Raw genomic sequence first — 14080 nt, 5'->3', positions numbered from 1 at the left:
AAAGAAAAAAGAGAGAGAAGAATGAGTAAAATATGGTCATAGTATATGTTTTCCATTTCTCAAATTACCTAGGCCAGAATTCTACAAAACTAAGGGTGAGAAATTCTCTCAACCATAAGGGACTATCATCCCCACGATCAGTGACAGTGGGAAATCCATCATCTTTCCAGGCTGCTGTGCACTCGGGTGTTTCAAAGGGAGCTCACCAAGCAAGAGCAGATGGCTCCAGAAGAGAGCCCTTCTGACAGACGACGGGGCCCCAATTGTCCCCAAGCTCAGCTGTCTCCTTCCCCTCAGGGCAGAGCAGATGCTTAGCAAGAAAGAAAGCTCTATGAAGTAGGTTCCCAAGTTCAAACTGATGTGGACAAGCTTCAGGCCTGGCTGAACGGGCATTTTACGATCTTTTTCTCATAAAGTAATCTTAGTAACTAAAATTACTAAGCTCCAGTCTATGAAACTTTTTTTTTCATTAAATTCCTTCTTTGGTTTGCTTTAGAAAGCATGAGTTCCAGCTAAAGTAATTGTTTAAAACAACAACAACAAAAACTCAATTCTTTCGGTTTTCTATATATTTATAGTTAAATAAAGTCTACAAATGTGACTCCTATAGTCAATAATATTGAAGCTTTTTTAGCACAGAAACTTGTATATCTAGCTCATTCATTTTCCAAGTATTATCTTAATCTTTCTGAGGAAATGTAAACAACTGGTCGCATAGAACTATAACTATGACCACGTGGAATCCCAAAAACAAAAAAGAGTGGCCTTATGGGAGCAAGTCACATTAGGAGAAAAAAGGTAATACTTATATCTATTCTCTATTCCAATTTACTCCTGGTCTCCAGAAAAAAATAGATTGCTGGAAATCACAGCTCCAAGCTTTGTACTGGTTGCTCGATTTACTAGACCACTCATCTAAAACCCTGGTTTAGTCAAATCACAAAATAAGTTCAATTTATGTTTGACTTTCCTCACTCTCCTATCCTTGTTCCAATACCATAAAAGTGTTAATGAGGAGAAGCAAGTGAACCATATTCACGTGGCAAAGGAGTTGGGACTGAAGAAAAGGTTCAGATAATCCACAAAACTGAAATAAGTCCCAGAATATGAATGAATATAAATCATATATGCATTGACTAGGTGAAGACTGGAACATTAGGATACAGCTAGATATGGATGGATGGATAGATGAATAGATAGATAGATGATAGATAGATAAATAGAGACACAATATCATTGGAGGCATTATAAAGCTACTCACATATATAATACACTATCTTAACATAAGTTATTATGCACTAAGAATTTTCAAAATACATTTTCATAGTTTCTTTGCTTCTAGAAGCTTTTGTTACCTTTAGGGAACATTATAAAAATAAGTCAGATGGCATTGTCCTAACCAGAGGGAGTAGGGCAAAGGAATGCTGAATACTTTAGGTGCTTTATATTTTTAATAGAGGCTTTTTTACATTAGAAAGCTAATTGCCCTGATGAATAACTGAACTCTACATCTGAAACTAATTATGTGCTATATGTTGGCTAACTGAATTAGAATTTTAAAAAAATAAAAAAGAAATCGAGTTGCCAGAAGAGGAGAATAGGTTGCAAAAGGGTTAAAGTCACCACCAAGAACCACTGGATTACAAGCATAACCCCTGACCAGGCCACTAACTGTTTTCTCGTGTTTTATGTAAAACTCAAAATTGAATTTGCCAACAGACATGGAAAATTAAATTCCCCTGAGAAAGTTGCAAGAGCCTACATTTTGCTACGGGAGAAATAGAACATGAATGGAAGTTGCACAATATCTGTCTTTTTTAATCAAAATCTCAACAGGGCCCTGAACAGTAGCATGCCTCAAAGGAAGCACCACTGAGAGTAGAAGAAAAGCTCTCCTTTGTGCAAGACCTGCCACATCTAGTAGGAACATGCATGATGGATGAGGGACGCTCAGCCAGAGAACACATCACATCTTTGAGTGGTTGAACATGCATTTAGATTGTTCATATGCTCCTGGTGATTTGAGCAAAGAAACTACCAAATGGGCTTTTAAGTACTTTGATTTCTAGACCTGCAGACCCAATAAAATGAAAAACTAACAATCTAAAGGAAAGGCAGTAAGGCAGGGTGTAACATGCACTGAACCCAGAAGTTGTGGTCTGGCATTGAAGCTTCATCACTAACTATTCTATGACTTGCATAAGTAATTTAACCTTGATTTTCTTATATAAAGAAAGATAATGATGCTACCTGCTTTGCAGGATCGCAGTGTCACTGTACCCCTGAAAAACTAGACTGACGTTAGTTATTATTACACCAGCATGCCTGATCCCAACATTTAATTAGAAAATGCTCTGGCATGTCCAGTGAAGGAATCACAGTGTTATTTTGCCTGGGGAGGGACTAGAAGGCTGTCCCCAAGGAGGCTTCAGAGACCTGTGTTCATTGTTTTTGTCAACTTATTATAATATAAGGGCTAGCCCTCAAATAGGCAGACTCAGATCCCTGATTTTTTAGCACCATGAATATAAATCTTTTCCTGAATAGCAGAATCACTTCAACCAACTTCATGGTGCTACTGTACAAATCCAAAATCCCTCTCTTCAACAAATGGTGTTGGGAAAACTGGACACCACGTACAAAAGAATGAAACTGGACCACTTTCTTTCACCATACACAAAACGAAGCTTAAAAGGAGTTAAAGACCTAAATAAAAATAAAAACAAAAAAATAAAAATCCTAAAAGGGGCTATATGCAATAAGGTCTCTGACGCTGACCATAACAACATTTTTCTAGATATGTCTCCTGAGGCAAGGGAAATTAAAGCAAAAATAAACTATTGGGAATACATCAAAATAAAGTTTCTACGCAGAGAAAGAAACAATCAACAAATCTAAAAGGCAACCTACTGAATGGGAAAAGATGTTTGCAAGTGACATATCTGATAAAGGGTTAGTACCCAAAATATCCAAGAATTTATAATAACTCAACACCAAAAAAGCAAATAATCCAGATAAAAAAATTGGCAGAAGGCATGAACAGACATTTCTTCAAAAAAGACATACTGTGTGGCTAACAGACACATGAAAAGATGCTCAACATCACTCATCATCAGGGTAATGCAAATCAAAAACTACAATAAGATAACACCTCACACTTGTCAGAATGGCTAAAATCAAAAATACAAGAAACAGCAAATTCTGTTGTGGAACATACTGTGGAAAACAGTATGGAGGTTCCTCAAAAAAGTAATAGAATTACCATATGGTTCAGTAATTCCACTATTGGTTATTTACCTAAATAATATGAAAACACTAATTCAAAAAGGTATATGTACCCCTATGTTTATTGCAGCATTATTTACAATAGTTAAATTATGGAAGCTGCCCAAGTGTCCACCGATAGATGAATGGCTAAAGAAGGTGTGATATGTATACACACACACATACACACTGGAATATTATTCAGCCATAAAAAGAATAAAATCTTGCCATTTGCAACAAGATAGATAGAGCTAAAGAGAATGCTAAATGAAATAAGTCAGCCAGGGAAAGACAAATAGCATATGATCTCACTCATATGTGGAATTTAAGAAGCAAACAGGCAAAGGAAAAAAAAAAAGAGAGAGCGAGAGAGACAAACCAAGAAACAAACTCTTAACTATAGAGAACAAACTGATAGCTAGTAGAGGGGAGGTGGACGAGGGTGGGGGAAATAGGGTATGGGGATTAAACAGTACACTTACCATGATTAAAAAAAAACAGTTTAAATATTTACATGAAAATTCTAATTTTCACAGGAACAGAATGCATGCTTCTATTATGTCAAGCCCATTTTCTCCCTGAAAACAGACCTATGTGGAAAACCAAGTCATAGGCAGAAGGAGAAAGTTTGCTTGTGGACAAGGACTCAGGAGAGTAGGTATTTGTCACCTTTTAGGGGTCCATCTCTCTAAGGGCCCTTGGGTGCATTGTGGCCTCAGGGCTATCCAAGAGATAGCCCTGGCCTGAGATCAGGGGTTCAGTTTACAGTCTATGTGGATGTTCCTTCTCCATTTTAGGGAGTCAGATCATCAACAATGGGGTGGGAAGTGCACACAGGAAGATGGCAGGAGATAGAAGTGAGAAGTAAGCATGCCTCAAAACCTATGCCTTTTATTAAAAACATCTACCAAAATATCTATGAATGTTGAATGCCTTCTGGTCCTTAAGTGGGAGGCATTCTATCGGTTTTTCCGGCTTCAGGTTGGAAAGAAAATACCTTTCAGCTTGTGTCCTTTCTGGAAGTCTCTCTCTCATTTGGAAATGCCTCACTATCAATCATCTCCCCAGCTACAGGGCCTGAGCCAGAAGCTGATCAATTACCATTTTATTACTTTGTGCCATTTGTGGGGTATTACAGCAACAGCATGGGCTGATTGTAACATACTGGGAGCAGGACAGGTGGTCTACAGGCTCAATCAAATGGCATATTAGCATTCACCAAAGCAGGTAAAAGTGGGATACTAAGTTTTTTCCCAAGGATTCTTGAACTAAAGAACCAGTGCATTTATTATTAACAGATTCCCACATTTCCATTTAAATATCCTCACATAACTGTCAAGTTCGCTTGCTGGCTTGAAATACAGCCATAAGACAAAATGACTGACTGATCAAACTTTACAAGAACTACTGTAAAACTGCACAGAAGGGTCTTCTTTTTTAAATCAAAGGTTCATACCATTGTCAAAAATACTGTAATCCCTAGGGAACTTTAACAATTATTTTTTACCTATTTGAAAATTAAGTTTAAAACATAAGGGCCAACCAAAAGAGATGGAAAAAACTGCTGATTGCACCAAGCAAAAAGAAATAAAGATAAAGATTTAGGAATCTTTGTAATGACAAACTATGTCACTTTAAACAAGGCAATGGGAAATAAATGTTTCTGATGGTGAGAGAAAAATATATTAAGTGATTACTCTGTGCAAAGCATTGCTTTAGGTATTTTATATGTACTATCTCATTTAGCTATCTAAAATTCCTATGAAGTAGGTACTAATCCCCACCATAAGTGAGGAAACGAAAAGCAAAGAGATTATGGTATTTCCTTTGAAAAGAAGACATTGTTTTGGCTGTTAGATCAGGCTGTGTTTTAAATGAACAGTTGTTTTCAAGTCCAGTGCAAGATTACACATCCTATGTTATGCCACGTCAGAAGGCATCACAGTTTGTCAAATTATATATGAATCCTGTGCGACCAAGGTAGCATGGATTACTTTCTCAGAAAGCCAGCACCCTGTGGAAGCCTGTTCTATATAACACATGGGCCAAGTCATTCCCCTAAAATGTGAGGCTGCACTGTCGAGAGTTTAGGAAAGCTTGAGAGAATTCAGTTAGCCTGTAAAGTCAGTTTTTGCCCAATCTTCCAGCACCCTATTACAAAAGGGCTCCTCTGTACCATATTCAACAATAAGGATCAATGGACATTAAATTAAAATGAGTAAGAGTCTGAAAGGGAGTGGGAGAACAGGCAGCTGGCTGAGGTTTTTTTCCTTCCACTATAGCTAAATATTTCATCTTCCTCATGCAAGTGAAATGACTAGCCCCCACCTAATTAAACTGCACAGCGATTGTGCTGTGCTACCTTTAAAGAATGACAGACATAGGGCCTCACCAGTCGTAAACCACAAAAATCAGTAGCCGACATTTACTCGATGAAATACAAATTGAGATTAGCTAGCTTCACTTTTTATTCAGCAAATTCAAGTCTGCAATCAATTCCTGTGCATGTGTAGACTATGGAAATTGGTTTTAAATTGATTTGTTTCTTCCTTAGCTAATTACAGTACACAAGAAAATGAACAATCAATTGCTAACTCTACTCCTACTGTATACGTTTCAATGAGCAAAACAAGTCTGTCAAAGATAGATATTATTATGGTCTTTTCGAAGAGAAGCTACTAACCATTCCACATACATGGTAATATATCAGCTATTTAATGATAATTTAAAAGACTGTCTTATTTGTTGAACAAATATAAAACTTCCCCTGCTGTTATTAGTTAAGCCTATAGAAAGTTCTCAATTGATCAAGAGCCTGCTTAGAAAAATAGAGCTTATCAGAGTATCTAGCACATAGAGACTTCTTAGTCACTGTTAGCTGTTAATGAGATAGTGAGTGTTGCACAATGAGGACTGGTGGACTCAGAAAACCCAGGGTTCAAATAAATTCTAGATCCATCACTGTTTGACCTGAAAATCCTTCTCCTAGTTATAAGGCCTTATTTCTGTTGAAATAAGTGTTTATGTCTACCAAAAAAAATGTGTAAATTAATTCACAAAAGCTAAAAACTTGGGATCACTCTAATGTCCCTCAACTGTAGACTGGATAAATTAACTGTGGCAAGTTCATAAATGAAATACCATAAAGCAGTGAGAAATAATGAACTACTGGTACATGCAAGTGTGCGTGTGTGTAATGGAAGCTTATAGACATAATGTTGAGTCAGGCACCAAGGAGGATATACTGTATGATTCTATTTATACAAAGTTCAAGGACAAGAAAAAGGAATAGATGATGAAAGGTTTAAATAGAAAGGCTTGAGTAGTGGTTACTTTGAGAATAGTTATTGCCTGGAAAGGTGCATGAAGGAGCCTTCTGTGGAGCTAGAAATGTTCTAGACTTTGCTCTGGGTGGTGGTCACATGAGCATACGCATTTCATCTAGTTTTCAACCTAAAATTCATACACTTTAATGTTATATCACAATCCTTTCACTTATTGTATGACCTCACATAAATTATCCTCTCTAAGCCTCCATCTCCTCATCTATGAAATGGGGATTATAATATAACTACTTCCTACAATGGCTATGAGGTATAAATATGATAACTCAGGTAAAGTATTTACCAAGAAGCCTTGTTTGCAATAAACGGTGATAAATGTTGCCAGTTATTACTTCCCCCTGAGAATGCATCTATAAACAGGCAGGATTCCAGAGTTAAAAATTGCTTGAGGAATCATAATTAAGGTAGAAGCGACTATTACAAAAACATGTGAATCTGGTTTTAAGAAAAATAAACACATCTAAACCTATGTTTATAAACTTGAGAGAAAGTTTCAGATTCTTGGCTTCTACAAACATTTCCCACAGAACTCACTTATATAACAAATTACTCATGAAGTTGAAATATTACTCAATATAATCCAAAAGATAGGTGTATATTTTATTTTTAAGGTACGGCTCATGTAAAACTGGGTACATTCTTGTTTGCTACTGTCTCTCTGGAGCCTAGGCCACCAATTCTGGAACGCTGATGCTTGGAAAAGCATTCTGACTCCAAAGACACCACTGGACCTGGAAACCAATTTCCAAAGCAGTGATTTTTCTACAGAAGGCCAGTGGCCAAAGGAGTTTAAACTACTTACTAGCTTCTTGCCTGAGCATAGCTAAAGAATGAATTACTGATCTTAAAAACTGCTGCATTATTTCTTGGGAGAGCTCAGGAGCATGAGTAGGTTGGTTTTATCATGAATATTGCTGCAAAATCTCTAAGGTTATAAGACTGAATATGAGAGCTATAAATTTGAGTTGCTAGCTAGAATAGCAGAGGAGACTTCAGAAATTCCCCAGGCATGCAGAAAAGCTTGTACTATTGGGAATTCTTTTCTTTAGACATTTTTCAAATATTTTATAATAAACAACACAATGTGTCAACCCATTTTGAAATACTTATATGAACCAATAGAAGACCAATTGTCTTTGATAAGGGAAACTTAGAGTGTGGAGAAAAAGAGAACACATAGTCCCCCATATATAAGCTGAGCAAGGAGGGTGGGTCACTGGCTGCCCTCAACACCCCCAACCCATGGAGGTGGGCCCCTCACTTGTCCCTTCTTCCAGGTCAATATTGTTCATTAGAACAATGATGATGGAATATTTTATAGCTGTTGTGTTCAATAATATAGCCACTAGCCATGTGTGGCTATTGAGCACCCGAGATGTAGCTACTGCGATTAAGGAACTGAATTTATCATTGTATTGAATATTAATTCATACACTTAAACAGCCACATGTGGCTAGTGATTATTGTATTGTGAAGACAGTTCTTGCCCATTGGGTTTTGAGGTGCCTCCAGATGGGGAGACATTAGTGTCTTGCACTTACAGACTCAAATCTTCCCACCGTCTGAGTCAATCTTAGAGAAAAGAAGACACAATCCAGCTACTTCCATCCCATCCCCCAGATTGATTCTGGTTCCCCTACTCTAATGCTGCCCCAAGAATCTGGTCAGCTACAGAAGCCCCAGCTGCTCACATAGCCTGTGAGTCACTCCAATTGGGTCCAGTCCCTCCTTTTGCCCCTGGTCTTTTGTCCCGGTTTCCACCTAACCTCCTGTTCAGGGTGGGAGCCGAGTCCTGCTGAGAACACTAGTCTTGGTGGCTGAGACCTTAAGACTCTTGCTCTTCCCACTTCTGATCCCTGCAGCTCCACCTCTGAATCAGCTGCTATCATAAATGGGTTGAGTGCCTAGAAGCACAACATGACTGGCCACCTCCATTTGATTTTCACTCATTGTCAGAATCCACCACTGTTCTACCCATGAAAGCACCCAGCAATCTTCTCAGATATAAGGCTAGAGAAATGATTCTGGTTCCCCTACTCCATTGCTCCCTGAACTTTCTCCCTTATCCCAATGCTGTTTCCTCTTTCTCTTCATTGGGCCTATGGTTACAGTTGGGGTCCAGATTCTCTTTCTTTCTTTCTTTCTTTTTTTTTTAAGATTTATTTATTTGGGAGAGAGACAGAAAGAGCATGAGCGGCGGGGGGGGGGGTGGGTAGTTGGAGACAATCTGACTCCCCGCTGAGCACAAAGCCTGATGTGGGGCTAGATCACACAACCCTGAGACCATGACCTGAGCCAAAATCAGGAGCTGGATGCTTAACCAACTGAGCCACCCAGGTACTCTCAGTTGGGGTCCAGATTCTTAATGTAGCCTAAAGCTAATTATTCAAAGTTAAATTGTGTTCCCAGTAGAATTGCAAACACCCAAACATCAATGTACAGCTAGATCAAATATTTCATTTAAATTCAGAAATCATCCTAGAATATAAAATAGACGTTCATTTATTATTCTTCTGGCAATACGGCTGCATCTAAGACTTTTTGTAAAAATATCCTAGATTATATAAAATCATCACATGCTCTGACATTAACTGTTGACATAATTTAGGGAAATGCCTATCAAAACTAAGAGGGTCGTGTATGCAGCTTGGCTTATAAGTACTTGACAGAAACATAAATGTGTATATTCCCAAAATATAACTGTCCATATGAGTTGCAGCATTTCAGAATGAAGTGGCTATTTCTGAAGTATGTGAAGGTGATCCATCCACTGAAGGATGATTTAATTCATCATTCTGTCTGAGAATGGGGGGAGGTGACATTGCTGGCCTGCAGTTTTGAACTCTGTCATATATACTTGGCAGCCCTTCACTTTGGGATTCACAGACTTGAAAATAACATCCTTTGAGTTCTGAGTGTACTGGTTGGAAATTCATATTTCTCATCTGGGAAATGTGAAGGGAAAGGATACTTGAAGAAAGTGCAATCCTGTGCCTATTTTCATGATGTGGTGAAAGAGTCTTGCTGTTTGAGATTCCTCGATTAATCTTTCAGGATCCTTAAGTGTTTTTCATTCTGAATGATCTGAGGCAACTTGAAAATAAAATGGAAGAGCGTAAAATATTTAAAAAGTCAGAATGCTATGTGGCAATATACTTGAAAATGCAAACAACATTCAGTTGTTCAGGGACTAGTTATTTAGCGTTTTTTTTTTTTTTCCTTTAGATTTTCTGCCAATGACTTGTACCTCCACCTGCTGGTGCACCGATGAAATGAAATGGAAATAAAATCAAGCAACAAAATTAAATAATTTGCTGAAATCTCTGATATAGCTTTGGTGAGAGGAATGGTAAAAATTACAACCTACAATGAAATTTCTCAACAGATGTTGGTGAGAATGCAGAGAAAGGGAAACCCTCTTATACTGTTGGTGGGAATGCAAACTGGTGCTGCCACTCTGGGAAACAGTATAGAGGTTCCTCAAAAAGTTAAATATGGAACTATCCACCAGTCCAGCAATTGCACTTCTAGGTATTTACCAAAGGATACTAAAATACTAATTCAAAGGAGTTAATGCACCCTGATGTTTATAGCGGCATTATCAACAATAGCCAAATTATGGAAGCAGCCCAACTGTCCATCAACTGATGAATGAATAAAGTAGAGGTGGTTTATATATATACATATACATACTGGATAATAAAAGAGGATGTAATTGGAATATTTATATATATGTGTGTATATATATGTGTGTGTATGAATATTACTCAGCCATAAAAAGAATGAATTCTTGCCATTTGCAATGACACAGATGGAGCTAGAGAATATCATGCTAAGCAAAATAAGTTAGAGAAAAACAAATGCTATATGATTTTATTCGCATGTAGAATTTAAGAAACAAAACAGATGAACACAGGGGAAAAAGAGAGTGAGCAAACCATAAAACAGACTCTTAACTATAGAGAACAAATTGAGGGGTAATGGAAGGAGGTGGATGGAAGAATGAGTTAAATGGGTGACGGGTATTAAATAGACACTTGTAACAAGCACCAGGTGTTGTATGGAAGTGATGGATCACTAAATCCTACACATGACACTAATATTACACTGTATGTTAACTAACTGGAGTTTAAATTAAAACCTGGAAGAAAAATAAATAAACAAAGTGAAGTTTCAGAAGAGTATCAATGTGTTTATTAATCCATTTATTCTGTGTTAAGTATTAAGAGTGAGATGAAAAAATAATAAAAATAACCTCACTAAACTTAACTCCAGCTATCAACATCTAATTCAATTATCTTGCCATCACCCATGCGTCATCCTTTCAATAATCTCACTAAAAGTCTTATAAGAAAATGCAGCAGAGAGCTGGAGCATAAACCAAAACCATAAATCAGAACATCTCATTTAAAGTCAAAGACAGAAACATCCTCAGGAATGTAAATCGGTCCTAAAGTTTTAGGAGACCCATAAAATAAGTGTTTAAAAACCCACTGAAAATGCAGTACCACAGAACATTAAAAGCATGAACTCTGGAGCCAGATTTCTGGAATTGAAAACCCAGTTCGGCCCCTGCACCTGGGTGGCCTTGATCAAAACCCTCTTAATAACTCTTGCTTCAGTTTCCCCTTCTGTGAAATGTGGCTAAATGACAGTACCTACTTAATAGAATTATTGTGAGGACTAAATGAGTTAATATTTGTGGAGCACCTAGCACTGTTCTAGGTTTATAGTAAGTGCTGTGTAAATATTTAATAAATAAATAGATAAAATGTTTCCATTGAATATGGGTGAGAGGAAATGTTCTAATTGTTATTACCAAGTAGCTATATCCTCCCAGATTGAATGCCTCATCTTGATCACCTTCCTGTTTGCCCTAGCAGCCCTGTGAGCTACCATATGATTCAGAGAGCCTGCCCTATTATTATGAAGAGAAAACTTGAGCTAAGACAAGAACAAGCTGGTCATTGCCTAAACAGAGAATAAACAATAGCAGCTCCAGGAATTTGATCTTTTTTTGAAAAGGGTAATTTAACATTAAATGACCTGAAAAGATAAACTTCCTGTAAAATCCTCAAGTCTTGAGATGACACAAAAATCTAGAAAGTAAAGCAGCACAATGGAACTTCTAAAAAAACAGCATAATTTACCTAATCTAAAATGCAATATGATTATAAGAAATAGTCATACAGTTGCGATGTATACGCTGGCTAGACTACACCTTTCAATCACTCATTCATTCAGTCAGTCAGTCATTTTTTCAGTACATATTTGATGCTTGATGATTCAACAGGGAACAAGTGATAAACACATAAAGTAACGTCAGGCAGTGATAAATAATATGAAGGAAAATAAAGCAAGGTGGAGAGTGACAGTTGGGGAAACAGTTTGAGGCATGGAAGATCTCTTTGAGAGGATAGACATTTGAGCAAAGCCACAAATGAAGGCAGAAGCAGACAATATGGATATCTCAAGAAAGAGCAAACTTAGCAGAGGGAACAGCAAGACCCTGAGGTCTGAGATGAAATATGTTTGGTTTATTCAAGAAACAAGAGAGCCTGAACAATGATCTAAATTATCAAGGGGAAGAGTGATAAGAAGTCATCTGTGAGAAGCAACCAGGGGGCAGATAATATAGGACTTTATGGGTCGTGTGTGGCTTCTTTAAAAACACGGCCCAAAAGTCTTTAATAATTTTTCAATGTAGAGGAAGGGGTCTTTTATCCCCTCCCTTTGAATCTGGGTAGGCTTAAGACTACTCAGACCAGGAGAATATGAATAACTATATTATTTCTGAGACTGGATCATAAAAGAGGATGTGACTTCTGCTTTATCTAGTGGAACATTCATGCTTGCAACGCTGAGCCCCCATGTGACTTTCCTAAGTCTGCCGTGCCTATAAAGGGCACATTGTAGACCCTGCTTCCCACCCCGGAGTGAGTAATCCTAGACTTCAAATAATCCTAATCCACATGCCAGACATGCGTCTAAACCTTCAGATGAATCCCACCCCCAGCCATTACATCTTTTCCGCTAAGGCCTCAAACACTTTAGAGCAGACACAAGGCATCCCTGCTATGTCCTGTCCAAAATGACCCATGAGCATAATAAAATAGTTGCTTTAAACTGCTACATTTTGAGTCACAAGTTGTTACACAGCAGTAGTAATTGGGACCCCATGATGAGGATTTTTAGATTTCATTTTTAGTGAGGAATCTTTAGAGAGTTGAATTATGTGACCTGATTTGGAAAACAGGCTGGAAGAGGGCAAGTATAGAAGCAGAAAGTCCAGTTTGGAGTTATCGAGGCAGGAGATGATAGTGCCTGGGGTAGGATAGCAGCAAAGAAGGTAGTGAGAAGAGCACTGATTGGGATATATTTTCAAAGTAAATCCAGTCAGATTTGCGGATGGGCTGAGGTTGAGTGTAGGAAGTTGAGTGTAGGAATCAAGAATGACACAGGGATTTGGCCATGGCAAGCAACTAAGTAAACAGGGTTGTCATTTACTGAGATACAAACATGAGAGAAGGAACAGGCTTGTAGGATAGAAATCAAGACTTCAGTTTTGAACATACAGTATGTCTATTAGACATCTGAACAGAGATGTTGAATAGGCAACTGGAAATATTAATTTGGAACTCAGGAGACAAGCTGGTTCTGCAGCACTGTATCTAACTCTAAGGGTCTAATTTTAGGAAAGATATTTACAAACCAAAGAATATTCATAAGGGGACCAGGATGCAGATGCTTCTAGAAGTCATCTTGTTTTTTAAAAAAAAAAAAGTGTTGAAGGAACTAAACACAGATTGGACAAAAATATCCATAATGTGAAGAGATATTTGAATCACTGGGACATACCACTAGGACTCATCTTTGAGAATAAGGTATCTTATTTGAGGGGCCAACGATCTAGTGCCCACTTTCATGGAAACTAACACAAAGTTCATAATTGACTCTCCCCATAGAACTAGACACCATTACAAAGATTTTGACCTGAAGCATTGTAGGAGTAAGACTGACTAGCATGATGTTGTGTGGGTGCAAGATTCTTGAAACAAAGTGCAGCCAAACAAAACCACATATTCATATGCTCCCAGCAAACAGCATCCTGGCCTATGAAAAATTTATTCGTATGCTTTCCACTTCTGAAATCCCTACATATGGGAAGTTTTCGTTAGTGCTTACAGTATGAAATTATTTTAGCATTACTAACCACAGAAGTCTTCTTTTTTGGTGTTTTAATCTTTTTGGCATTAATAGAAGCAGCTTAATAGGTGATTGAGAGGAAGAAATCTACAGCTGGAATTCCTGGGCTAAGATCTTAACTCTGACACTTGGGCAAGTTATTTAAACTCTGTGCCTCGGTCTCCTACTTCATTAGATTTCTTCTTACGGGGAATAAATAAGTCAGTAAGTGTAACGTATTTAAAATATGTAGAACCAGCTAAATAAGAAATGGTTGGGGGTGGGGA

At 37.7% G+C, this 14080-nt stretch overlaps 1 protein-coding gene across 1 annotated transcript in view; it reads right to left on the bottom strand.

The window, feature by feature from the left end:
- The window catches only part of LOC100855527 (protocadherin-8-like), a 131033-nt gene that overhangs the window by 104107 nt on the left and 12846 nt on the right, over positions 1-14080 (bottom strand). The window lies entirely within an intron of this gene.

Source organism: Canis lupus, chromosome 22 (assembly GCF_011100685.1).
Source record: "Canis lupus familiaris isolate Mischka breed German Shepherd chromosome 22, alternate assembly UU_Cfam_GSD_1.0, whole genome shotgun sequence".
NCBI classification, from domain to species: domain Eukaryota; kingdom Metazoa; phylum Chordata; class Mammalia; order Carnivora; family Canidae; genus Canis; species Canis lupus.
Note: the sequence above shows the minus strand (reverse complement) of the source record. Positions and strands in the feature narration are given on the sequence as shown.